Source organism: Eublepharis macularius, chromosome 6 (genome assembly GCF_028583425.1).
Source record: "Eublepharis macularius isolate TG4126 chromosome 6, MPM_Emac_v1.0, whole genome shotgun sequence".
In the NCBI taxonomy this organism is placed as follows: Eukaryota; Metazoa; Chordata; class Lepidosauria; order Squamata; family Eublepharidae; genus Eublepharis; species Eublepharis macularius.
This window is the reverse complement of record NC_072795.1, coordinates 33,153,434-33,179,047: the sequence shown is the minus strand read 5'-3', so window position 1 is coordinate 33,179,047 and position 25,614 is coordinate 33,153,434. Positions and strand designations below refer to the sequence as shown.

The 25,614-nt window shown below is 43.2% G+C and overlaps 1 protein-coding gene across 1 annotated transcript in view; it reads left to right on the top strand.

Annotated features, from left to right (window-relative positions):
• The first annotated feature begins 12,900 nt into the window (after positions 1-12,900).
• Positions 12,901-25,614, top strand: part of MME (membrane metalloendopeptidase) — a 107,300-nt gene continuing 94,586 nt past the window's right edge. Inside the window, exon 1 of the mRNA XM_054983300.1 lies at positions 12,901-13,294. The gene's annotated coding sequence lies outside the window, so the exon portion shown is untranslated. The remainder of the gene's footprint in view (positions 13,295-25,614) is intronic.

Here is a 25,614-nt window from a genome sequence, read left to right as displayed (position 1 = left end):
GTGTTGCACTTTTCTGTAACTGTTGTTCATCGAGTAGTCTTCTGTGCAGGCACACATGGAACTGCACATGTGCAGGCCACTGTGAACATTCTAAAGCTCCTAGAGGTGCAAGATGCTTGCCTAGCCTTTTCGTTCACTTTTTCCCTAGATGCAGCTATAAAAGGTTGGGCAAGTGGCTCCCTCCCTCAGTTTTCTAAGCAGCCAGCATAGAAGGAAATTAACAATAATAAAGAGCACAAGGTGGGGAAGGAGAGGATGTGCGGCTGCACAGAACACTTGATGAACAACAGTTACAGGTAAGTGCAACCCTGTTTTCATTGTTGCGTCTTCTCTGCAGTCCCACATGGGAGATTAGCAACCTAACTTACCCAGGAAGTGGTTATGTAGCTCTTCAATGGAAAACACTCTACAGGACTTTATTACAAATAGCTGCGTCCCTTCTGGAGTTTATATCAGAGACAGCTTTTAGCAGAAAAGAGAGACCTGGATGAAGAACAACCTTGTCTGCAAACATCTCAATGAAAGAAGGGCCATATCTCACTTACCATCCTAGCAGAAGTTATAGCCACCAGAAAGGCTGTCAGCCTTCAAGGAGCAGGTAGCTAGGGGATCAAAAGGTTTATGCATGAGTGCAGCGAGGACCAAGGAGAGACTCCAGTGGGGAATCGACCTGGATGCTGGAGGGTATAGATTTGCTAAACCTCTTAGGAAGGACTTGCATTGTGGTTGGGGAAAGAGAGATTTCTCATCTATATTATATTATCATTATAGGTGGAAATGGCTGCTAGGTACACCTTAACAGAGGAATTAGCCAAATCTTGGTCCTTTAGCTGGGCCAAATAGTGCAAAACAGATGGCAATGGGGTTGAGACTGGGTTTAAGTTGTTGTCTGTGGCCCAAAAAGAAAATCCTTTCCATTTGGCTAGATATGATTTTCTGGTGGAAGGCTTCCTAGGTTCCGAAATGAACCAGGCTGTTAGCTTCAGAGTGGTTAGGTCATGATGGAGAACCACATCATCCTGTAGCAGATGTGGTGTCTGGGGAAAGTGGTAGATTCTGTCCTGTGCCAATTGGAATAGCATGGCAAACCAGGCTTGCCTCAGCCAGTAAGGGGCCATTATGATTACCAAGGAACCTTCTCTCGTCATCTTGCTAAGCATTAGCATCAAGAGGAAGAGGGGGAAATTCATATAGGAGGCTTGTTCTACAACCCCATCTAGAATGGGTGACACCTTAAGTCCAGGTCAGAACTTCTGCTCAGCAGTAGCCTCCAGGCACCAGTTTAGGTAGGGTTGCCAGGTCTCTCACCAGGGTGGGGGATCCCCTGCCTCCAGCTACCGCTCACCTCACTGGTGAGGAGGAGGGAAGAAAGGTGAACAGAGACAGGGTGGAACACAATGTATGCAGGCTCCGCAGGCCCAATGACATCACTTCCAGTTTAAATCAGAAGCTCCAGCATCTCAATGGGGCCAGTTTTCTAAGAGTCAGCCCAAAATGTAGCAGAAACACGTTTTGGGCCTGCTGAGATGCCACGTATACCAGTTTAAACCAGAAGTGCCATAATCGGACTTGCAGTTCCTGCATGCAGCATGCTCTGGCCTGCCTCTGTTCACCAGGAGAGAAGGATCTGAATCCTTGCACCTCCCAGTACCCCACCCCCACTTTTCAGTTACGGGGGCCTGGCCAGCTTAGTTCAGGCTTTCTACAGCCTCCCTGAGACCAGAAGGAAGTGAGAGATAGAGCTGAGAGTCATCCACATGTTGATAACAACCCATCCCAAATATCTGAATGACCTTACCTAGCAGTTTCATCTAAATGTTAAAGACCATGGAGGACTCCTGCAGGATACCATGGGCCAAAAGCCAAGGAGCGAAATCAGCAGTTCCCCAGCACCACTTTGTGAAATCTACTTTTTAGGTACGACTGAAACTACCACAAAATGGTACCTTCCAACTCTGAAAGGCAATACAGAAGGGTACCGTGGTCAATGGTATCAAAAAACGCTGAGAGGCCCAAGAGATCCAGGAGGGTTGCTTTCCCCTACTATCTCCTAGTAGAGGTCAGTCCTGTATCCAGGCCTGAAGTCAGACTGGAAAGGATCCAAACAATTCACTTCATCCTGGAAACCTAGGAGTTGTTCAGCCACCACTTGCTCAATTAACTTGGCCAAAAATGGAAGATTCAAGACTGGTTGATAATTATTCAAGTCTCCTCGGTCCAGGATAGGTTTCTTTAGGAGTGAACACACCACCATCTCTTTCAGGATTGGGACCCCCACCCTGTCTCTGAAGGAAGCACTAACTACCTCTTGGTCCCAGCCAGCCAGCCAGACTCCTCCCCTCTTCCCCCATCAAATTTAAGCTGCCTGGAAGGGCAAGAGTCATAGAAAATGGTGGGCCTGAAGCATCCAAGGATAGGAATTTGAGCAGGGCTTTTGTGGGGGGAAGAGGTGGTGGAACTCAGGACCGCACAATGACGTCACTTTGGGTCGGCTGGAACAAGGGGGGAGTTTTTTAAAGTTTAAATCACCCTCTGTGAAAATGGTCACATGGCTGGTGGCCCCACCCCCTGATCGACACGGAGGGCAATCTAAACCCCCCTCAGTCTGGAGATCAGGGGGAGGGGCCACCAGCCATGTGACCATTTTCAAGAGGTGCCAGAACTCCGTTCCACCGTGTTCCAGCTGAAAAAAAGCCCTGAAATTAAGTATTTTTCTGCATGACATATTGATTGTAATTTCATGTATTTGGGGGTTTCTTTTGTTGTTAATCTATTTTTTGCTCACGTATTATTGTTTAGACAGTAACCAAGCTTGGTAATGTTAGTCAGGTAAATACTGCATGTATTTTAAGTTTCTCATAAAAGTCATTCCAGAGGGAGGTTTCTTTGTTTGCCTTCCAGTTTTCTGGGCATTTGCATCTTTGGATCTGGTCCCAGGCACAACCCCCGCTAAAATGTTCTTATCTACCCTGGCCCTAAGGCCAGTGTTCCACCAACTTTTGATAATCGAGTCATATTTCACAATTAGAAATGAGAGGCACTCTTTGTTCGTAATGTTTAATTGATTTATTTAAGTGTCTCTAAGTATGAGAGCGACATACAACTTGTGTTCCTGTGTTCAGATCCATGTTTCAAAGGAATAAAAAGATATTTCCATTATTTGATTATTTACTATAACGCACTAACAGTTGTCTCACACAATTGCCCTAAGTATAGACTGGGGGATGTAGGTGACATATCTAAAAATAAGAATGACATATCCAAATAAATGCATAAATACTAGTGAAAGGAGAGGTAACTTACAGTGAAATCCTAAACAGAGTTACTCCCATCTAAGACCATTAAAATCAATGGGCTTAGACTGGAGTGACTACTTAGGATTTCACTGTCAGATACCTGTTATTTAAGGCACAATCAGGCACTGAATGCAGAGGCAAAAAGAAAAAAAGAGAGAGCACTGAACTGTGCACTTGTTCTTTATCTTGGACCCAAGAATAGAATTAAACTCCTTTAAATTCCAACAAATCCCATTGGTTTATTAGCCACATATGGTAATAAAAATATATAGATGAGCAAAACAATCTGTTCATTATGTTAACTGAAAAACTGAATTTCTAATTGTATGGGAGGCAGCATCCTGAAGCAGATACAGATATAAAATGTGTTTGTAATTTTTTACCCACGTATCAAACAGATTAAACTGATATATTGTCGAAGGCTTTCATGGCCAGAGAACGATGGTTGTTGTGGATTTTCCGGGCTGTATAGCCGTGGTCTTGGCATTGTAGTTCCTGACGTTTCACCAGCAGCTGTGACTGGCATCTTCAGAGGTGTAGCACCAAAAGACAAAGATCTCTCAGTGTCACTGTGACACTGAGAGATCTCTGTTTTTTGGTGTGACACTGAGAGATCTCTGTTTTTTGGTGTGACACTGAGAGATCTCTGTTTTTTGGTGCTACACCTCTGAAGATGCCAGTCACAGCTGCTGGTGAAACGTCAGGAACTACAATGCCAAGACCATGGCTATACAGCCAGGAAAATCCACAACAACCATCAGATTAAACTGACTTGAAAAGACATTTCTAGTCACTCTCATTGCTGGAGTGTGAATTTATAAAATTCCAAATCTGGGATGGAGGCATTCAGTTTTCTTCCATGTAGGTTCAGACTGATGTTCTGAAACAACAAAGACTACCAGGACTGTATTTTATCACATTATACGTTTGACAAGGAAAGTCTACACCTGTTGAGGATGTTGGCCTGGACACCCTGATGACCAGATTAACTCAGGGGAAAATGGTCATAGATCCAGCGGAGTTAGCTGTGTTAGTCTGTAGTAGCAAAATAGAAAAGAGTCCAGCAGCACCTTTAGGACTAACCAACTTTACTGTAGCATAAGCTTGGAGTGCAAACTGAGCTTGAAGATGGGGTGTTGCCATCCTGCTATGACAATAGACTGTCCAAGTCTCCTGACTTCTGATTGTCTGGACAGGTAAGGCCATTTCTACATGCCCCACCCCAGGGGCAACTACAGGTATTGGATTATACTACAGGGGATAAAGTGTTTTCTTTCTGTTTCATCATGTTAAGTTTCTGAGTCTTTCATTATCTGTTTCCTTTGTTTACCTAACTTCCTTCCTGTTTCTCTTTCTTTCTCTTGTCAAAGGAGAAGGATGGACATACTTCTCTTTTGCATGAGAGTGGGCAGGCAAACTTAGAAATGCATATCTGGCCCAACAGACCCCGCCCCCACGCACATGAAACCAGAATTAGCAGTTGCTTATAGAAATCAATATTTTCCCCATAATTTTAGCCCAATGGAAATGGATGTCATCTCAATAAAGTAAGTTTTCTGTTCAATCCAGTGCATTTAAAACCCTATTTATTTCAGTGGGACAGATTTGCAGTGCAATCCTACACATTTTTATTCAAATGTTCCATTGAATTCAATAGCATTTACTCTCGAGGAAGTGTTCTTACAATTGCAGGCATGTTCTAATACAAACACGTTTAATTTTTCTATTGAAATCAGTAACAGTTCAGTGTGTTTAACACTGATTGGAACTATGTCCTTAACTAGTACAGTTTCAAGTGAAACCTACACATTAGTTTATGTTGAGGTACTGTAGGACAGTCCAGTTACATTAGAAATCATTTATCATGCTATCTGCATTCCATATGAACTTCAGGAACATTTAGCTCTGGAATCTCAGCAGCTTCAGGAAAAGCAGCCATTATATGCTGTCTTCCAGTTATATCCACCTGGAGCTAGGTTGTTTCAAAGAACTAGCAGGATTTAGCCTGAATGTGGTGTTTTGCATGGACACCCTTAAATGTAAGTTATCTGCCAAATGCTGAATCTCAGCTGAATCCTGCATATGATGGTTTCTCATGACTATTTCACCACAGGCCAAGATAGTCACATGAACTGACCTTTCTTTTCAATTGCTACATTCAAAAGAAATACATCACAGAAATCTGAGGTGATAAAAACAACCTGCTGCAACTTTACACACACACAGGCTGTATTCAGACATCACACAAACCTTGGATTACAAACAATAGTTTGCTCATTGTGACATCTGAATGCAATGTGTGGAACAAAGCAGGGGTTGTCTGGTGCCAAATCAGGGGTTGTAAATGGCTTGTTAACCAGAGTTTGTACTAATTGTGATTTTCTGATAACATTTGAATGCACAAACCACTATTGGTTGGCTTGCACTGTCCCTTATGACCACAATGACAGCAGTAGAAGGAAGACATAGGGAAGCCTATAAGAAGCAAGTAGCAGACATGCTGGAGTTTACATAATTTCGGGTTGACTAACCCATTTGTCTCATAAACTATAGCTTGTGAACAAATAATAATGTTGTGACATCAAAATGCACTCCCTCTCCCACACAAAACTTGTGAGATTCATTTTTAATTTAAAAAGCTAAAATATTAACCAAGTTAGAAGTACTTCCTTTTTTCTTTCGTGAGCTTACTTTTAATCAGCTCCATCAAGTATCTCCAAATTCTAGTTCTGCTAAAGGGAGAAAAACCTTCCACTCTTTCTAAACGTTCTTGATTTTAGGTATCTCTGTCATTATCTTACTTCGTTTTAAGCCTCAACTATTGCCACATTCATCAGGCTCTTGATCTTATCAGTGGCCTTTATATATCCTTCTCAGTTCCCTGTTTCATTGATGGAATGGTCACAAGCTCTACACAGTATTCTCACTGTGGCCGTACTACTGATTTACATAATGACATTAATACTTTTTTACTAATAAGAAAGACAAAAAAGGAAACAAAACAGAAATGAGCTAAACTTGTTCTTCTTTATAATAATAACAATAATAACATTCGATTTATATACCGCCCTTCAGGACAACTTAATGCCCACTCAGAGCGGTTTACAAAGTATTATTATTACCCCACAACAATCACCCTGTGAGGTGGGTGGGGCTGAGAAAGCTCCAGAGAACTGTGACTCGCCCAAGGTCACCCAGCTGGCTTCGTGGAGGAGTGGGGAATCAAACCCGGCTCTCCAGATTAGAGTCCCATGCTCTTAACCACTACACCAAACTGGCTGTTCCTTTGCAAATGAATGTAAGAAAGCAATTCATCTTTTCCTGCCAGTAGGCAAAGTTGATTGACAGACTTCTTAGGCAGGAAGGCCAGTCAACAGGCAGGAACTTGGCAGGTGGGGACATGGGGGCACCACTCTGTGTCTGAAGAAGGGAGCTCTGTCTCTTGAAAGCTTACACTCTGAAAATCTTGTTGGTCTCTACATTGCCACTGGACTCACATCCTGCTGTTCTACTGCAGACCAACACAGCTACCCATCTAAAACCACCAGCATTGTGTGTGTCGTGATTAGAGATGGGCGCGAACCTAAATATGACCCAAAAAACCCCACGAACCAGGCCGGTTCGGGGTTCATGAACCAGGGTTCGTGGAAGCTCCTTTCCATACTGGTTCATTGGCTCGTATTTACAGGGGCAGATTTAAGGGCCCTGCCAGCAGGTCCCTTTAAACTATCAGCTGGCAGGCAGCAGGGGGATCCCCCCTGCCGCCTGCCAGCTGATAGTTTAAAGGGACCTGTCATGGCAGGGCCCGTTAAACTGCCCAACCCCCAGCACCCCTGCCCCTGCCCCCACCCTCCAGCCCCAGTCCCAGCCCCAGACTTACCTTATCCTGCAGTGCAGCGTCCTTCCTCTCCTCCCAGGAGGGGTGGGAAGGTAGTTTTTGTCCTCTTCTGCCATCCTGGTGGCCTGCAGGGCAATGGAAAAGGCTGAAAACGGACTTCCCGCCCTTCAAATGGCTGCTGCAGTGGCCATTTGAGGGGCAGGGAAGCTGAAAACAGCCTTTTTGCCCCACCATGGCAGGGAGGCCATTTTCAGCTTCCCTGCCCCTCAAATGGCCACCGCAGCGGCCATTTGAAGGGCAGGAGGGCTGTTTTCAGCCTCTTCCATCACCCTGCAGGTTCCCAAGATGGCGGAAGAGGCCGAAAACGGCCTTCCCGCCGCTCCTGGGAGGAGAGGAAGAACACCACTGAAGGATAAGGTAAGTCTGGGGCTGGGGCTGGGGCGTGGGCAGTTTAAAGGTCCCTGCCGCTGGCTGCCCTTTAAAGGGCAGTTTAAAGGGCCCTGCCACCAGCTAATAGCCAGCTGATAGTTTAAAGGGACCTGCCGCTTGCAAGGCAGGAAAGGGCCCTTTAAACTGTTAAATGCCCCTTCCTCTGCCACTGTTAAGGCCAGAAAGGGGCCTTTAAACCCCACGAACCACAAACCATGAGCAGCAGCAGACAACAAGGGTTGCCCACAGGAATCCTCCCCCCATAGCAGGAGGCCTGGGAACCCTATCTTCAGGATAAAGCATTAGCACATGTAATCTGAAGCCTTGCTTTTCTCAAGTTACATATTTATCTTGGCATTGTTTTTACAAGCAGGAGGCCATTAAACCTGCAGGATGTTGCATGTAAACTGTAACCATGATTTTCTCAAGTTACATATTTATGTTGGTATTTTTTTTAATTTTGAAATTCTTGGTCTTGGTCTGCCTAGATAGATGTAGATGTCCAACCATACAGAAAATCTCATGGTTTCACTATTTGTTTAAGATGTCAGAAACAATGAGGCATTTGAAGCTATAATGGAAGGCTATAATACCCTTGCTTTTAGACTGCTGGCCAATAATCTTGCATTAATTTATATGAAATGTATCCAAAACTGGTCCAAAACCAGTTCCTAAACCATTTCAGAGAAAATATCAGATGGTGGATGAATTGGAAAGCTGAAAAATGAACCCAAAGAGAATCCAAATTTGTAATAATTTGACTCACTGATATCACATTTGAAATACAAGGTCTAAACAGATCATTCCCTGTAGCCAATGTTTTGGCACTAAAGTGGTTCCACCTCTCGGTGCTTGTTGAAACCTGAACAGTATTTGGCATTCTCATGAGACCTGTCTGGGCTGGCTGGCTTTGGGGTGGCGACCAAGTTGACAGAGTCGAGAGAATTAAAGTGCATTATTATTTATTTTAAAAGTTCATTTAATTGGGATGTTTTATGACTGGGGCTGCCAACCTCCAGATAGGGCCTAAAGTTCTGGAATTACAACTGGTCTCCCAACCAGCAAAATCATGTCCCCTGGAGAAAACAGCAGCATTGAAGGATTTAATCTGTGGCATTTTACCCTGCTGAAGTCCATTACCCTCCCCAAATTCCACCTTCCCCAGGCACTGTCCCCAAATCTCCAGGAATTTCCTTAGCCAGACTTGGCAGCTCTGTTTATGTCTAATGCCATTCAGTCAGAGATGTAGGGACCGGTGAGCTGTTACGGACATGGAGAAACGAATAGATATAGCTGCTGTTTCTTTAGTAAGCAACAATGAACAAAAATATTTATTCGATCCACTAAATCAAAGTTACCTTTTGGTAAAGTTGATTTTACGATCAAAGAAATTTCATCCTAGATCTTCAATGTCATTGAGGGATCATATCTCACTCAAAATATTTTCTTTTATATGTCAGTAAGGGAACCCACAACGACTTATGTGGATCACTTCAATTCCCCATATCCCTTTCTCTCCTTTCAGTCCTCCTAACCACCAAATCCTCTCCCGTTCCTCGCTTCCTTCTCTACTTCCCACTCACTACCCAACCTTTATTTTATCTACCCTCCAGTTTTCAACTTTATTTATTTATACCTTACCTTTCTCCACAACAGGGACCCAAAGCCATTTACGGTCTATTTTCTTCCATTTTATCCTCACAACAATCCTCTGAGTTAGATTAGGCAGAGAGTGTACGGCTGGCTCAAAGTCACCCAACAACTTTCCATGGCAGAATGAGGATGTGAGCCTGGAGTCTCCCAGATCCTAGACCAACACCGTAAACACTATACCACATGGTCTCTCAATTGCTACTTTTTCCTGCTCATAGAAAGTCAAGCTGCATTTCTTCAATTTTTACATGCCGTACTACTGTTAAAGGTACAGGAACCCTTGACATAAAAGAAGTGGCACTTTTGTGCTATTATTCCCAATTTTTTCCCTCTTAGTCTTGGACTTTCCTAGACTTTATAATGGAAAACTTCTAGACATATAAATAGATCAAAATGTTTTTTCTTGCCATCAAAGTTTTGAGATGAGGTACAATTTAGAATGTCAGCACAGATAATGGGTAAGGCTTGGAGCTGATTTTAAAGCAGATAAAAAGGCATTCGGATGGGCCAGTTGTTCTAGTAACTGAAATGGCAGGACTTCAAAGAATCATGCAAAAAAAAAAAAAAAGGAGTTGAAATTCAGATGTCTTCATTTGGGAACTGTTTCCAAAAATAAAACTAGTATCTTTACTGTCATGAAACCATTTATAGTAAGAGTAGCAGAATATGAAATATGTATTTTGCTTCATTTTCTTAATGGAAACATTTTGATACATTACTGGAGGTTTTTCTTCCTTACAGGTCAATACATGAAAATGTTTCATAACTTCATACTGTCCTTTTCAGGCATCTGGCTCCATAACAAGAGTTTTCAACTTAATAGCTCTTCAGTCTATTCATTTCCTTACAATTTCTTACTTTCCCATTGTGTCCCCACATCCACCTACACAAAAAAACTAGAGTTCATTTTCTGTAATACCAACTGAGATTCCCCAAACATCAGGAATTAGGGAAGGGTTTGAAGATAGTGTTTCCAGGGAGAGCTATGGTTCACGCTTGCTTGTGCACTCTCTTGCTCATTTAAGCAGTGGGTGAGTCAGTATATTGGAGGGGATTTGGGGGAAGATCTTGAGGAATGCCTTCTGAGAATGTAGTATCTCTGTGTGTACAGGAGAGAAAAGAAATGTAATGAAACATGCATTTGCTTTTGATGCACATCAATCATTTTGAAACACAACAGCAGTGTGGGTTCTTGACTGAGGCACCATTCCCACATCCTTCCAAGTCTCACCTCACCACTGCCGACTTGGTCTCTGTAAAGGTTTTGCACAAGTGCAACTGCACTGCCTTTCCACTTCCCACATTTGTTGGGGTTCAGCAGCCTTCCACAGAGTCTGGGCATGATACAGGATCTACCATGATTGGTGAAGAAGCAAGTTAATTGAGCCATAAAGAACACTTCCTCCAGTTTCATTTAGCCCAGAAGATAATCTTGATCCAGCCAATCTGGCTATGAGGATGTATTCCACAGTCATTTCAAGGCTAGACTACTGAAATACATTCTACATGGGTTCACCCTTGAATACAAGAACAGTGCAGCTCATGTGCTGTTGGGTGCTAGAGAGTGCGCATATTGTGCCTATTCTACAGTTACTCCATTAGTTAGGTCAATTCAAAACGATGGTAATTACTTCCAAAGTTCTTAATGTTCTAAAACCCGCTTTTCTACCTGACTGTCTCTCTTGATCTGCTCTGCTGAGACAGCTTTGGTCATCTGGGCAAAGGTTTCTGAAGGTGCCACTCCACAAAGGGGTAAGATCAACAGCTGCCTGTATTGAAGCGTTGTCTGTTATGTCCCCCACCTGGTGGAATGGCCTGCCTGACAAGGTCACAGTTCTATCATTTGATAAAATGTGTAAAACAAAACTGTTTAAGAGGGCATTATTATAAAGTGTTGTGGAAAGAACAGAATTCTGCAAGAAGGGTACTTTCTATAACAGTGATAGGGTTCCAATTTTAATTGCCTACAAAGATTTCGACCTGACATGGATAGCTCAGGCAAACCTGATCTTGCCAGCTCTTGGAAGCGAAGCAGGGTGGGCCTTTGTTAGAATCTGGATTGGGAGACCTCCCCACAAAAAACCCAGAGTTGCTAAGCAGAGCAGGCAAAAGGCAAACTGCCTGTGAAGTCTCTTGCCTTGAAAATCCCAGCAGGGGTTAACCATAAGTTAGCTACAACTTGATGACACTTTCCACCACCACCATGAAAGTTTTAGAGATTTTTCTGTCTCCCTTTATACTGCTCTGTTTATTCAATACATTACAATATATTTCATTGCTCTTTCACTATGAAATCCACTTGATGAAAATATTATTTTGTTGTTATTCCATTGTTCTTTAATTGTGTGATCCAGTTTTATGACACTGTTCATTGTATGCATTGTACCAACCTTTATTGCATTGATTTATAACTCTGTAATACAAGAAAGGTGGAGGATAAACGAAGGAAGTAAATGTTCCTGAACCAACATGAGAGGCATGTCTTTTGGCTGCAGCAATACAAAAATGAAAATCTGGCATCCTTGTATCAGTTGCCAGCCTGCATACAACCCAACCGTAAAAACCATGTTAACTTGAAAGTTAGTTCTATTGAACTTAAAGGACCTTGCTTCTTAATAACTGTGTTCTGGGTTGACAAGTGTTGGATGGTGATGCACTGGTTAAAATGTTAGATTATGGTCTGGGAAACCCGAGTTAAAATCCCATGACTAGGTGACTGGGCCACTCACTCTCTCTTTTAGCCTAACCTACCTCACAGGGTGGTTTGAGGATAAAACAGGGCAGGGAGAACAGTGAATGCTCCCCTGAGCTTTTCCTAGGGAAGATGGAATAATGTAGTAAACATCACCGTGAGGCATATTTATTCTGAGTTCCACAGGTTTTAAACCCTAAACATTAATGTGAGGAATCAAGTTTCCTTTAAGTCAACCATATTTATAGCCCAATTAATAAGACACTTAGCAATTATCCCATCCAGCTCAAACGAAGATTGCCAACGTTTGGACCTGTAGTTGTGCCTTCTTTGCATCCCTTCGTTCCTGTGAACTGCTGACCGGACTCTGCAGCTAAAGGTACAAGAGCCAGTTAATTTTTGACGTCCAACAGGTCCCAGGCTTCGGTTCCAAGAGATCCCCAGGGGAAGTGGCAACCTGAGTAGTTTTCATTGTGCCTCAGAGGACAAATCGCTCCAGGAGCAGGGTAAGGGGAACTGACCCAACCACGGGACTTAGCCATGCGTGGCAGATCCCTTTGTGCGTCCAGCCATTCAGCCCAGCCATCCTCCCTTTTGTTCGCTCCCGCATCGTTTGCCTCGACAGAAAATGACAACTCCTTCGAAGAAGGCGCGCTTCGAGCACAAGCCTCCCTCAGCCGCCGCTTCGCATGGCATCCAAGCGGACTGCGTGCGCGCTTCGCACCCAGGCGAAGAAGGAGGGCATCTCTCCCCAGAGAGCCACTCTCTCCTGGAGACGCGAAGCCTCCCTGGGCTTTTCCTTGTAGTAGCTGACTAAGCTTTCGGGGGAGAGGTTGCCAAACTACCCCCCACCCCTTTGCTGGGCTTCCCCGAGTGTGTGGGTGGGCGGGAGGTGGTGGTGAGGAGGCGTTCTTTTGCCTGCCCCCATCCTTGCTGGAGCGCCTTTTAGAAGCCAGGTCGGAGGGGAAAGCCTGGAAGTCCCTGGGAGTAGCAGAGAGTGCCGGAGCTGACTTGCAACTAGCCCGGCTCCTCGCCCGTGCTACAGCCGGAGAAGCCCCCGCCCCCCACCTGTCCCCTCCTTCTGCCCCTTCCCCGCTGGCTGCAAAAGGAAGCAGGCGCCCTCCTGGGCTCGCCCGCCTTGGAAATGCCTCGGCTCTTGGCCAGAGAAGCCGCCTGAGTCCGCGGGGAGCTCCTCAGCCGGAGCGCCTTGTCCCTCCCGCCCCGCCTCTGCTGGACCTGAGCAGCGCCGCCGCCGCTGCCCCTGAGGCGCCTTCTCGGTGACTCCTCGCGCGCGCCCCGAGCTCCCCCGGCTGCCTTTCGCCTTTTTTCATTGGTCGGTGATGTGTCTATTTACCTCAGCGCTGAACTTCTCCCAGGATCAGCTTGGTAAGTCTAAGGACTGGGGAGGCGCGGGCGGACGCAGTTGGGGTCCACAAGCGCGGCTGGGGAGGCAAGGGGGCGGGAAGAAATGTGGGCAAGGTGAGAGGGGTAGCGCGCAAGAGACGCTAGGGAGGCGACTGAAAGGAGAGATGAGCGGAGCTAAAGCTGAGCCGTCTCAGAGATGCACTCTGCGCATGCACAAGCACTCTTCCCCTCTGGGGCTTAAGGACAGAGTTGCTGTCAAAGGGGCCGCTTCCAGTAAGCATTACTCTGCCGGGGCCAAACTTCGACAATATCTCACAGCAGAGAATTCTCCTCAGGCTCTCGCCCACTTTCACACTCCACCCCGGGGGGGGGGGGGCTTAATATAGTCCTGGAGTTCTCTCAATTCATCATTTGCTTATTGGGAACTACCAAATAGGTAGGGAAAGTACATTTATTGTGTTTAAATCATGCTATTTTATAAAATAAAAAAGTCTTTTAAAATAATCCTGCGCTTTAAGTTAATAAAGAAAACCGAATGAAAAGCTTTCTAAAAATAAAGCTCAAAAAAGCTTTTATCTCTTTTAACTACAGCCTTGGCAAATTAACAAGTGTACATGTATTAAATTGCGTTCCCTCTGTGGCTGACACAATGAATTATACACTATGTGAAAGCAATGCTGGCTTCATACATGATTTTATTTATGCGAACATTAAGTCTTGCCTATTTGGTCCCTATAGTTCTGAGTTGGCAAGTTGTTTAAGAGTTTTGGAAGAAATGCCTCTGCTCTCCTTGTCCCAGAGAGTATATATAAGTTGATGAGCGCAGTTGGTGATGCAGTAGCTGGCTGGAAAAAGTAAAAAAGTGCATGCTCAAGATCTCTTTACACAGATTAGTTACGCTGTTAAAGATGCTTGCGGTTACAAAATAATGTTGGTTAAAGCCTGGTAAAGAGGTAAGCTTCCCCCCTCTCCCAAAACACACACAGCATTTGAATCCTGTTTATGGGAGGAGAAAGATTCCTAATGGTTCATGTGTGATGGGAAATGTAGAATTAATTGTGGTAGTTACTCTTGGTACTATTAGGTGGGGTAGTCAAGTTGGTCTGCGGTAGAACAGCAGGATTTGAGTCCAGTGACATCATAAAGACTACCAAGATTTTCAGAGCATAAGCTTTTGAAAATCAAAGCTCTCTTTTCAGATACTTCTCTTGGATGCTTATACTCTGAAAATCTTGTTGGTCTCTAAGGTGCTGCTGGATTCAAATCCTGCTACTCTTGGTAGTAACAACTCTTGGTGACTCTTGCATACTCTTGAAGGCACACAAGTGTTTAAGATAGGTCAATTCCATGGGTCTTCTCATAGGAAAGTGTTCTTTGGATGGCACTCTTAGTTACTGTAGACTATTTTTCAAATCAAACAATAGTAGACTATTGGCCTTAGATCCCACATCCATATGCATAAATTCAAAAGTATACTCCCTATGGAATCATGATTAGCCACTAGAAAAATGACATCCTTTAGCTTGATTCAGGTCATAGATCCAGAGGAGTTAACTATGTTAGTCTGTAGTTGCAAAATAGTGGAGAGTCCAGTAGCACCTTTAAGACTAACCAACCTTTAAGACTAACCTTTAAGACTAAGCACCTTTAAGACTAACCTGCATAAGCTTTCGAGAACCACAGCTCTCTTCAACAGCTGCAGCATCTGATAAAGAGAGCAGTGGTTCTCAAAAGTTTATGCTACAATAAAGTTGGTTAGTCTTAAAGGTGATACTGAACTACTTATTACCTTGATTCAGTGAGTGTCCACTCCAGAGACACAACCTGAAATCAAAATACAGGAAGGGTAGTGTTTGGCATCTCTGTTTTCAAGTGTAAGAAATTCAACCCATACTATAAGGAGCCAGTTTGGTGTAGTAGTTAAGAGCGGCTGGGTTTGATTCCCCACTCCTCCACTTGAAGCCAGCTGGGTCAGTCACAGCCTCTCGGAGCTCTCTCAGCCCCATCCACCTCACAGGGTGATTGTCATGAAGATAATAATAACACGCTTTGTAAACTACTCTAAGTGGGCATTAAATTGTCCCTGCAGGGTGGTATATAAATTGAATGTTGTTGTTGTTGTTGTTGTTGTTATATAACAAACTCCATGAAACTGTGGGTTTCTAGAATGACCTTTGCTTCTTTGAAAAGTTGCCATGTAACCTGATTGTCAAGGGTTTTTTTTATTATTCTAGAATATCACTGATCTTTCTAAACACTGAATATTATTTTTTTTCTAATTTATCAGTCTCATAACCCCATTATCCTTACAAAGTCACTGAATAAATATAGCCCAAATTGGCTGGCCCTTCTAGAGTTTCACCTCAGAACTAGTCAAACAGCTTGTTACATTCAGGCAGCATTTGCATCTTAGACACCAGATGTGTTTTCATGCAATTAAACGGGAAGGTTTAGTAGCCTATGACTGCTCTAGATTCCTGTTCGACAAATAAATAAGTGGCCATAAATGATAACTCAGAACTTAGATCGCCTGTTGTGATCACACACTTTTTCTTTGGAGGGCTGGTTCTAAAGCCCTTCTATCAAAAAATATATATTTTTTAAAAAAAGAACTGTATACCAAGATGAATGCCAGTAATTTAGAATACATGTCAGCTTTACCTCAGAATGTTCTGCATATCAATTTTGTGTCATTTTCCTCAGGAGACACTAGTTCAACAAGCTTTCCTTGCCAAACCTTGATCTCTGAAGTGAAATTGGCCCATATCTGTCCACTTACGGTGTTACTGAAGGATGCTTATTATGTTTTCTCTTCAACATGTCAAAAATGGCAATCAGGCAACTCTGTAACTTGAAAACTACCAGACACATTTTAGCATGCCCCGAGGGAGCTGTTCAGATAAGTAGAAGTTAAATGGAAATATTTACCTCAGTTTGAGTTACAAAGATGTGAATCTGTGAATCTTATTTTTTTGTTCTCCCCCCACCCCAGTCTCCTTTGGCTTGTTAATTTTTCATATGTGACTTGCAGTCCAATGCATAAGTCTATGTAAAATTGTCAGTGTGAAAAAATGTGGTTCTGAGTAATGTAGGTAGGTAATTGTTGGTATCCTATGTCCCCCAACAGTCTGAAATTTCCTAGTCTTTGCTCTTGACTAGATAAAATACTAGGACATGCTTTATGGGGATGGTATGTTAGTAGAGGGAGTATATTATTTTGGTTCATCGTGGTGGTCTAAAGGCTATTTTGAGGAACTGAGGTATTCAAACTTCAGTTCTTTATTCAAGTTGAAACTGCTTATGAGTTGAATAAGGAACTGGGTACTGAGAAGAAACTTCACCTTACCTGTCAATGCAATATTTCAGGTCATCAGCTTCTAACAAATATGCATTTACATTTATTGTATTTATTTGGAAAATTTGCATGCTGCTTCTCCAATGAGCTTCTTGAGACAGGTTACAAATAAAACAATTAAAATGCAGTCATTAAAAACAAGCCAGGGCATAAAATTTGCATAAAACAAATGCTGAGTTTCAAGGGGGAAAGTATTCTCAATGCAAAGTGGCATTCTGAAAAAGCCTGCAGATGGAGGTTCAGAGGGAAGCGCTTCAGAGGACGATGGTAACTGTTAGACTAGACTTGGTAAGGTCACCAGCTCCTGGAAATTTGGAGGTGGAGCCTGGAAAGAGCAGGGTTTGGGGAGGGGAAGGACCACAGCAGGGCATAATGCCATAGAATCCACCCTCCAAAGCAGCCATGTTCTTCAGGGGAACTGATCTCTGCAGCCTGGAGATCAGTTATAATTCTGGGAAATCTCCAGCCACCACCTGGAGGTTGGCAACTCAAGGTAGAGGTGTTCCTTCATGTTCTCAAGGAGTTGAGGAAATGAACAAAGATTTTTCTACCAATTTTGTATTACTGTTTTAGAGCTTCTTCTTGAGTAATAATAATACTTATCATCTGTATAGCATTTTCAAATGTGTAAAGCAGTTACACCAACTGAGAGCCAGCGTGATGTAGTAGGTGGCGGGGCAGACACGCACACAGCTCAGCTGAGCTATGGCCTGGGTCCTCCCCTGCTCTGCCCAGGTAGGCCAGGCAAACGAGCACGCCGCACTGCAACATCATGGCCCACTGCTTCGCCACAGCAGGGGCTGGCATGTCCACTGCTCAGCTGAGCAGCACCCCGGTGCCTCACCCCACTCCACCAGGGGAGGCTGGGTGAGTGGGCGCATTGTACTGTTGGCCATGGCCTGGAGCTTTGCCTGGCTGCAGCCCAGCTGAGGCATGGACTGAGGCTCCCCCACTCCGCCCAGGAAGGCAGGGCAAGTGGGAACACCACACCATCAGGCCGTGGCCCAGAGCTTCACCCGGTCGCGACCAGGATGACTGCAGGGAAGCGCGCACCGCCTAGCTGAGGCGTGGCGTATTACTCTGTGCTGTTAGTACTGTTGTCCCAGGTGCCCATAAGGCAGGCGAGCCCACAGCCATGCCACGCAGCCCACTCCGATGCCGTGGGGGGGGGTCAGCTTGGGGGTGGGTGAAGCCTTCGCTGGAGGTGGGCGTCCCAACCTGCCTCCCTGGCTGATCAGGGGGGGGAGGCACCCAGCATAGGCTAGCATGCTGTTTCCCCTCCTGCCACATGTGCTTCCCCCTCCATCGCAGCAGCAGGCTTACCAGGATCCAGCAAAAGCCTCCTGTAACAGAATCCTCCTTCCAAAATGGCCATTTCCTCCAGGGGAACTGATCTCTGTCTGGAGATCGGGGGCGTGGCCACTAGACGTGATTACTTTCAAGAGGTCCTGGAACGCCATTCCGTCACGTTCCGGCAGAAAAAATCCCCGATTATAATCCCTGCAACAAGGTGAGGTCCTTTCGTTGGGAAAAAAAGTTGTGCTGATTGCACAGAACACATTTGCATGCCAAAGAAATGGCAATTATAAAAAAAATAATAAGATTGCAGTTTAGGAACAAAACTGGTGAATATTGCTATCATTCACACATTGTTGGCATTTCAGGGTTGAGAGAAAGTAGTTTGCCTAAAGCCATCTAGGGAATTTTGGCAGAGGTAAGACTTGAACTGGGGCTTCCTGGCTGATGGAATAGTATTATTAAAATGATTTTTAATTTTTAATTTTATTAAAAATATAAGTCAGGTGCAAACAGGGATGAGAAATGAAAATAATCATATTAATTCTATTCACCTCCTTAATTTGTAGTTGGCCAATATAATTACAGTTGTCCATTTTGTCTATGCTTTTAGCGGGCCACAGTGGGGTCACTGGGTAAAATAGACTGAACCTATAATAGCTGAGTTCATATCTGCTTTTGTTATTCCCAGGTCTTTTTGTGTCTGCAATTAACAAATAAAGAGACCTTTGCTAGGTGGTCTGTAATGTAGGCTTCACTGGTTTTCTTAAAAGCTATAAGTAAGAACAAATCAATAGGATACCTTTAAATAATAGCAGCTGTCTGGCAGCAACCCTTTCCCCAAATAAAGATTAACTCTCTAGGAGGACAAAGTTTTGTTGATGGCACAAAACACATTTGTATGCCAAAGAAGGTGAATCTTGTTATGCGAATAAATTGCAATTCAGAAGCAGTAAAGCACCCTTCAAATTTAGAAATGGAACCATTTTCTATTTTTTTTGTACTTGAAGCTTTCATCAAGCTTGAAGATCGGTTCATTTTAGCTACATAAAAAGAGCCACCTTTTCACTTGCCAGATGTATGATTGAGATGGGCACAATTATTTTTCATCTAGTGATTTGGATTTCCTAGGTGGCTTTGCACAACTATCCGCCCCCCCCTCCACACACAAAATCCATCAAAGATGCTTACTTGAACTGGTAGATTAATCAACTCCAATTGCATTTGTTTAATCAGAGGAGGAAATGTAAGAGAAGGAGGCAAATTCCAATCTGTAAGGCTAAGACTGAAAGGCACACCAGCTTCTGAAACAATTGTGATTTCATGTGTCATTGTATCTGGGAAGGAAGAAGGAGGCATTTTCTCTGACAGTTTTCCTCTTCTCAGATTGCAAGTTACCATTCATGTCATCATCAAGGCAGCTTGGTTGCCAATTTATTTTAAATTAATGGCTTCTTAATAATTATTAATAATTCTTAGCATTTATTTAGTAATTTGTGAACACATGAAGCTGGCTTGTGCTGAGTCAATCCACTGTGTCTTTCAAGGTCAGTGTGGTCTACTCTGACTATCAAGGGCTCTCCAGGATCTCAAATAGAGGTCTTTTTAGGTAATTCAGATGGAGGCCTTTCACATCACACGTGGCCTGATCATTTTTTAAAAAGCTGGGACCTTCTGCATGCAAACAGATGCTCTAGCACTCAGCCATAGCCTAACAGCCTATCCCCCTTTCTGAATGTAATGTACAAAATTAGAGCTAGGTGGTTCGTTGCAGTTCGTGGTTCCTCACATTCCACAAACCATGAACCATCATGAAATTACCTGGTTCACAGACCAGTTCGTTTGGTTTGTGAATATGTCAATTCTGGGGAAGGAGAAGGTCTACAAGAAAGCGCCCCCCCCCCTTCACTGCCTAGGAAACTGATTGATCATGCCAGGCTGTCTGCAGTGACAATCCAAAAAATGAACCAAATGAACTGCCCTAAAATTGTCGCAGTTTGTCAGAAATGCCCTCTGACAAACCACTGGTCCGCAAACCAAAAGAAGGCCCAGTTTGTGACAAACTTTGGTTCGTGCCCACCTCTATACAAAATACTTCGCAACATAGGTAGGTCCTGAAATTCACCTACACTTACAACTGATCTCCAGACAACTTCAAATAGACTATGGAACCATGCAGGACAGAGTTTGGGGAGGGAGCTCACTGGGGAGCTCACCCTTCTCTCTCCAATCTCTATCCTGTATGGTTTCATGGTCTAAGGTCAGTTTCATGGCTTTATGATTTTGTTTTAGGGTATTGATTATATGCCATTTTTATATCTTTGGATTGTTTTTAATTACTAGTTTTGTTTTTATATTGATAATTTATGGCATTTCTTATGATTTTATGAGATAGTTTTACTTATAAGCTGCCTCCAATACAACTATAGAAAGAGTTGGCATATACATTCCCTAAAAAAAAAAATACTGTGCTACACCAATTCTTGGTATTATTCAGAGAATCAAGTAAGTATGCACTTTTCACATGGGCATATAGCTTCTTGCACATTAGCAACTTACAGATTTAGTTTTTAAAGCTGGCAGAAAGGTAGAATTCCATCAACTGTTTCTAGCAGCACATTAGAAGAATGAAGGACATACATGTTCTAATTGTACAGAGTTCTCTTCTTGTAAATGGACAAGGCACTTGGATGCCTCCAAAGAATTTGTGTGGGAGTGCCTGAAACTCCCATGAATTCAAGCACAATATTTGAGATAAACTGAGAGAATTTTTTAAAACAATAGAACATTAAAGCAGTAAGTGGCTTTTGGTAGCTACCCCATTATGCTGAAGCTTCCTTTCATTGGGAATTCATAAACATCATCCTACAAAAGTGCAAGATGTTTTTCAGTTGGGAATGGCTGTCTGATAGTGGCTGGGAATAAGCCAGTAACCAGGGCTTTTTTTCATCAGGAACGCAGTGGAACGGAGTTCCGGTACCTCTTAAAAATGGTCACATGTCCAGTGGCCCCGCCCCCTGATCTCCAGACAGAGGGCAATCTAAACTCCCCTCTGTCTAGAGATCAGGGGGTAGGGCCACCGGCCATGTGACCATTTTTGCTGAGGGCAATTTAAACTTTAAAAAACTCCCCCCTTGTTCCAGCTGACCCAAAGTGATGTCATTGTGCAGTCCTGAGTTCTACCCCCCTTTTTTCCCAGAAAAAAAGCCCTGCCAGTAACTAAAGGGTTAGTGTTTTATTGCTGCTTAATTTTTTTTAAAGTATAAATAGATAATATTAACACTAATTCTATAAAGAAATAAATGTAATATTACCAGGATCAGTTAAAGACTCTGAAAAGAGAATCAAAAAGAGTCCAGTAGCACCTTTAAGACTAACCAATTTTATTGTAGCATAAGCTTTCGAGAATCAAGAGAGTTCACCTCTACATAGCTGTGTTGACACAACACAAGAAGAGCCCTGCTGGATAAAATCAGTCCATCTAGTCCAGCATTCTTTATCATGCAGTAGCCAGCCAGGTGCCATGGAGGGCCAACAACAGGCTTGCAGGCCAAGGCTTTCCTCTGATGTTGCTCCTAGAACAGATATTCAGAGGTTTACAGCCATAGGATGTGGAATTTCCCTTTAGTCGTCATGGCTAGTAGCCACTGATGAGCCTATCTTCCATGAATTTTCTGAAACTATCTTTGTTTTTAGGCCATCTAAGCAGGACAGTCTTTGTAACCTTATCGTTGTTGTATTGGTAGCTTGGCACGCAAGGAGTCTAAGGAGGCTAGAGATTAGTGTGATGGCTGCTGATACTAAAGGCTTTGATGATACTATCCAAGGAGGGATAGCCAAGATACGCGTATTCTAGTGGGGCTCACTTAACCTTTCACTGGGTGAAAGGTTACAAATTGCCCAAACCTATCAACTGGCCCACCCTCTCAGCTCTCCTACCCTCATACATTTGCAAAAGTGTCCAGAAAGAGAACACAAACAGACTGATGACTCAAAGAGAGATGAGACATGATAGAGAATTCTGATTATGTGGATTTGTATTGATAAAATTATGCTTTAGGGGTTGTTTTTGAGAAGTTTTTTGTATCCCAAAAGTTGAAAACATACACTGCCAGGACTGGCTGCTCTGGAGAAAATGCCCTGATGTTTTTCAAGTTTTCTTTCCCCTCCCCATCGCCATTCTTATTTTAATCTTGAGTTTTCTCCTTGGGTTGGGGAAAACATTTCTTGAGGGCATGACGTGATATAAATTGAGATTTAACATCATATTTCAAAAAGGGCTGCCTGCCATAAGAATAAAACAGTTCTTAAGATACAATAAACAGGCTATAAACAGAAGTGTATATAGCAGCTAAGATTTTGGTTTGATTTAGATTCGATTTAACGATGAAGGATACCTCTTGGACTCAGTTTCAATCCTGTCAACTTCAGGGAGTAGGAAGACAAATATAGGATGCAGAAAAGCCACTTGAAGAAAGGGTGCAACTGCACTCTTTTATTGTTCAAACCTATAAGTAAGCCTGACCAAAACTGGGTCAATCAATGCAACAGGAGACTTCTGAGGTGAACAGGTTACTTTCCCTGACATATTCCCCACTAACACAAGCTTGGTGGTGGTGAACAGAACCTGGCAGATCCAGTTCAGGACCAGTGTAGCGTAAGTTGTGACAATATTTCATAGAATTCAGAAATAAATAGCCCATCATTGTCATTGAGCAGTAGGCCATGAACTGGAATGCTTGGCTGGCTACAAGAACTATTTCAAACTAGTTTATAGCAAGACTACTTAAATGAAAAAAGCTGAATAATTTCAATAAATCTTCCCAATCTTCTCTCCAAGGCATTGAGTGTGTGAGGTCAGACTACACTATACTGGATGTACGTGTTCCACCTCCAACACTTCCAGATGGCCATGTGTTCATTTAACGTTTGAATAGGGCGAACGTGTATAAAATCAAACACGTATAGGCTCAAATTATTTAGTTGATTTCTGAATTATATTTGGGACATTGATTGAACTGTTCAGATATATGCACGGTGTGCTTTACATGTGGATGACCTATTCAAACATAACACCTATGTATTGTAGGGGAACATGTGCCCAGCAGACAGGAAGCCTGATTTTGCGCTCACCAATTAGATAGCAATTGAGAAACAATCTTTAAGAGGATATATCAAACCAACAAGAAAATGGCTGTTCCTCAAAACTGAAATGCTGTCACCTGATAGGATACTCTTTAGAGTGCCATGTCCAAAGCCAACAAATAATAAGTAAATAATTCGCTGTGAGCATGGCACCTTGAACAAGGCTCTGGAGTAGAGATGAGCACGAACCACAAGCCGAACTAAAATTCATCATGAAAGGGTCCAGTTTGTGCTTCACAAACCAGCAGTTCGTGGGAGCCCGTTTTCCACGAACTTCCACAAACTGGTCTGCCAGTTTGTTTGGTTTGTGTTAAACCCCAATACCCCTTTCCCTGCCACCGCGAAGCAGGGAAAGGGGCATTTCCATCCCCAGATCAGCTTCTTGTTGGGGATCTCCCCGACAAGCAGCTGATCCAAGCCGGTGGGGGTGAAATATCCCTTTCCCTGCCACTTCGCAGCAGCACGGAGAGGGGCATTTAAACTCCACAAACTGGTTCACAAACTGGGGCAAGTTTGTAGTTCATGGTTCATGAAATGGGATGAATCACAAACTGCATGGTGTTGTTTGGGGTTTTTTGCTGGTTCGTGCCCACCTCTACTCTGGAGAGATGGCATAAACATTTTCTGAATAAATGGGTATATAATAGATCATAATAAGTAGACTAAAAAGATGCACTTTTATATCCTATAACAGGAGGTCAGAAGAATGAGCACATAACTCACAATATAGTTTTTTTAAAAAACAGATGCTATTAACTACTCTCACGCAACATGTATGTATAAATTATAAAGAAAGTACAAAGTATAAATTAATGGGCTCAGCCTGTGCATACAAGGAAGAAAGCAGTCTGGAAATGTCCTTGATACTGATTGTACTAATCTGACACTATGTAATCCACCTTGAGTCCCAGTGAGAAAGGCAGACTATTAATGACATAAATAATAATAATAATAATAATAATAATAATAATAATAATAATAATAATATTGGGTACGGTAGATTCAGCACAATTACTGGAGATTAGGCGAGATGATCTTACTATCACTTCTAAACAATTCTTATAGGATTCTATAAATTTATATGGACAAGGTGTATTAGTTAAAAAAAATTAGAATAAGGTTCTACAAATATGAGTTTCTCAAATTATGGAACTTTATGTTCCTTGCAGGGCCTTGTGCTCTGTGGATAAGCAGCTCCTGGTGGTCCCCAGCCCAAAGGACATTCAGCTGGCCTTGACTAGGGCCAGGGCCTTTTCTGCCCTGGCCCCTTCCTGGTAAAACACACTCCCAATAGAGATCTGGGCTGTGAGGGACCTTTTACAGTTCCACAGGGTTTACAAAAGAGAGGTGTTCATGGGGCCTTTGACTAAGAGCCAGCAAATTGTCCCTTTCCTGACTGCCATGCACCCCTCTACAACTTCCCTGGGCCTATATCATGGCGGCCCCATGGTCTTATAGCAGTTTCACAGTAGCCTGGTGTTGTTTTGAGGCGCCTGGATTTTAGCTGTTAAATTAGTTTTATACTGTTACGATGTTTTAATTGTATGTTTTTGTTGTAAGTCGTCCTGATCCCGCTTGCAGGAAGGGGGGGATATAAGCTGAATAAAATAAAAATAAATTTTTAAAAAACCACCTGTGGATATGATCAAAATATTTGCTTATTGTGTAGAAGCATCTCCAAATGAATGGAAGAGTCTTTGCTGACATCACTTCTGTTAGACATGTACAGGATGTTCTCCCCCCCCCCTCTTTCCAGAGAGAGAGAGAGAGAGAGAGAGAGAGAGAGAAACCATGATTCTGTTCAGTCCCTCTTATTTCCAAAGCAACCAAAAAACAGAGGCTGGGAATAGACTGTGGTTTTTCAGAGACTGGATGTATAGAAAAATTAATCTATCCAAAATGCCTTGTACATAGGAATTCTAAGGGGATAAAGATGCATTGGTTTGGACCCTGTGTAGGGCTGATTTGTACATTACAAAGTCAATGTGTCTCCTCTTGAGGACTTCTGAAAGATATATTTTGGGAGTTCCCCATTGATGACTTAATTTCCAGGTACATAAGGACCTAATTCAGACTAGAGATGGGCACTAATCGGAAAAAAACCCCGAACCATGCAGTTTGTGGTTTGTCAAATTTCACGAACCACAAACTTTCTCGAACCTGCCCCAGGTTAGCGAACTGGCTCATTTGGTTCGTGAAAACGTCACATCCGGGTCAGAAAACCATCACTTCCGGGTCAGCAGAAGGTCTGCAGGAAGTCTATCCCCTGTTGCCTAGGAAACTGATTGATTGGCACCAGGCTGTTTGCAATCATGAACCAAAAAACGAACCAAATGAACCAGCCGAATGTTCATGGCAGTTTGTCAGAAATGGGATCTGACAACCAGTATGGTTCATGCTTAATTTTGGTTCATATTTTAATTTGTGCCCATCTCTAATTCAGACCTGGACCACAGTACACAAGAAAACTTAGCTTAAGCCTTCCCCTCTGTGCCATTTTCCTGACCTGAAATGCTGCCTGGGAGCTGCTATTTGCCAGCTGGGG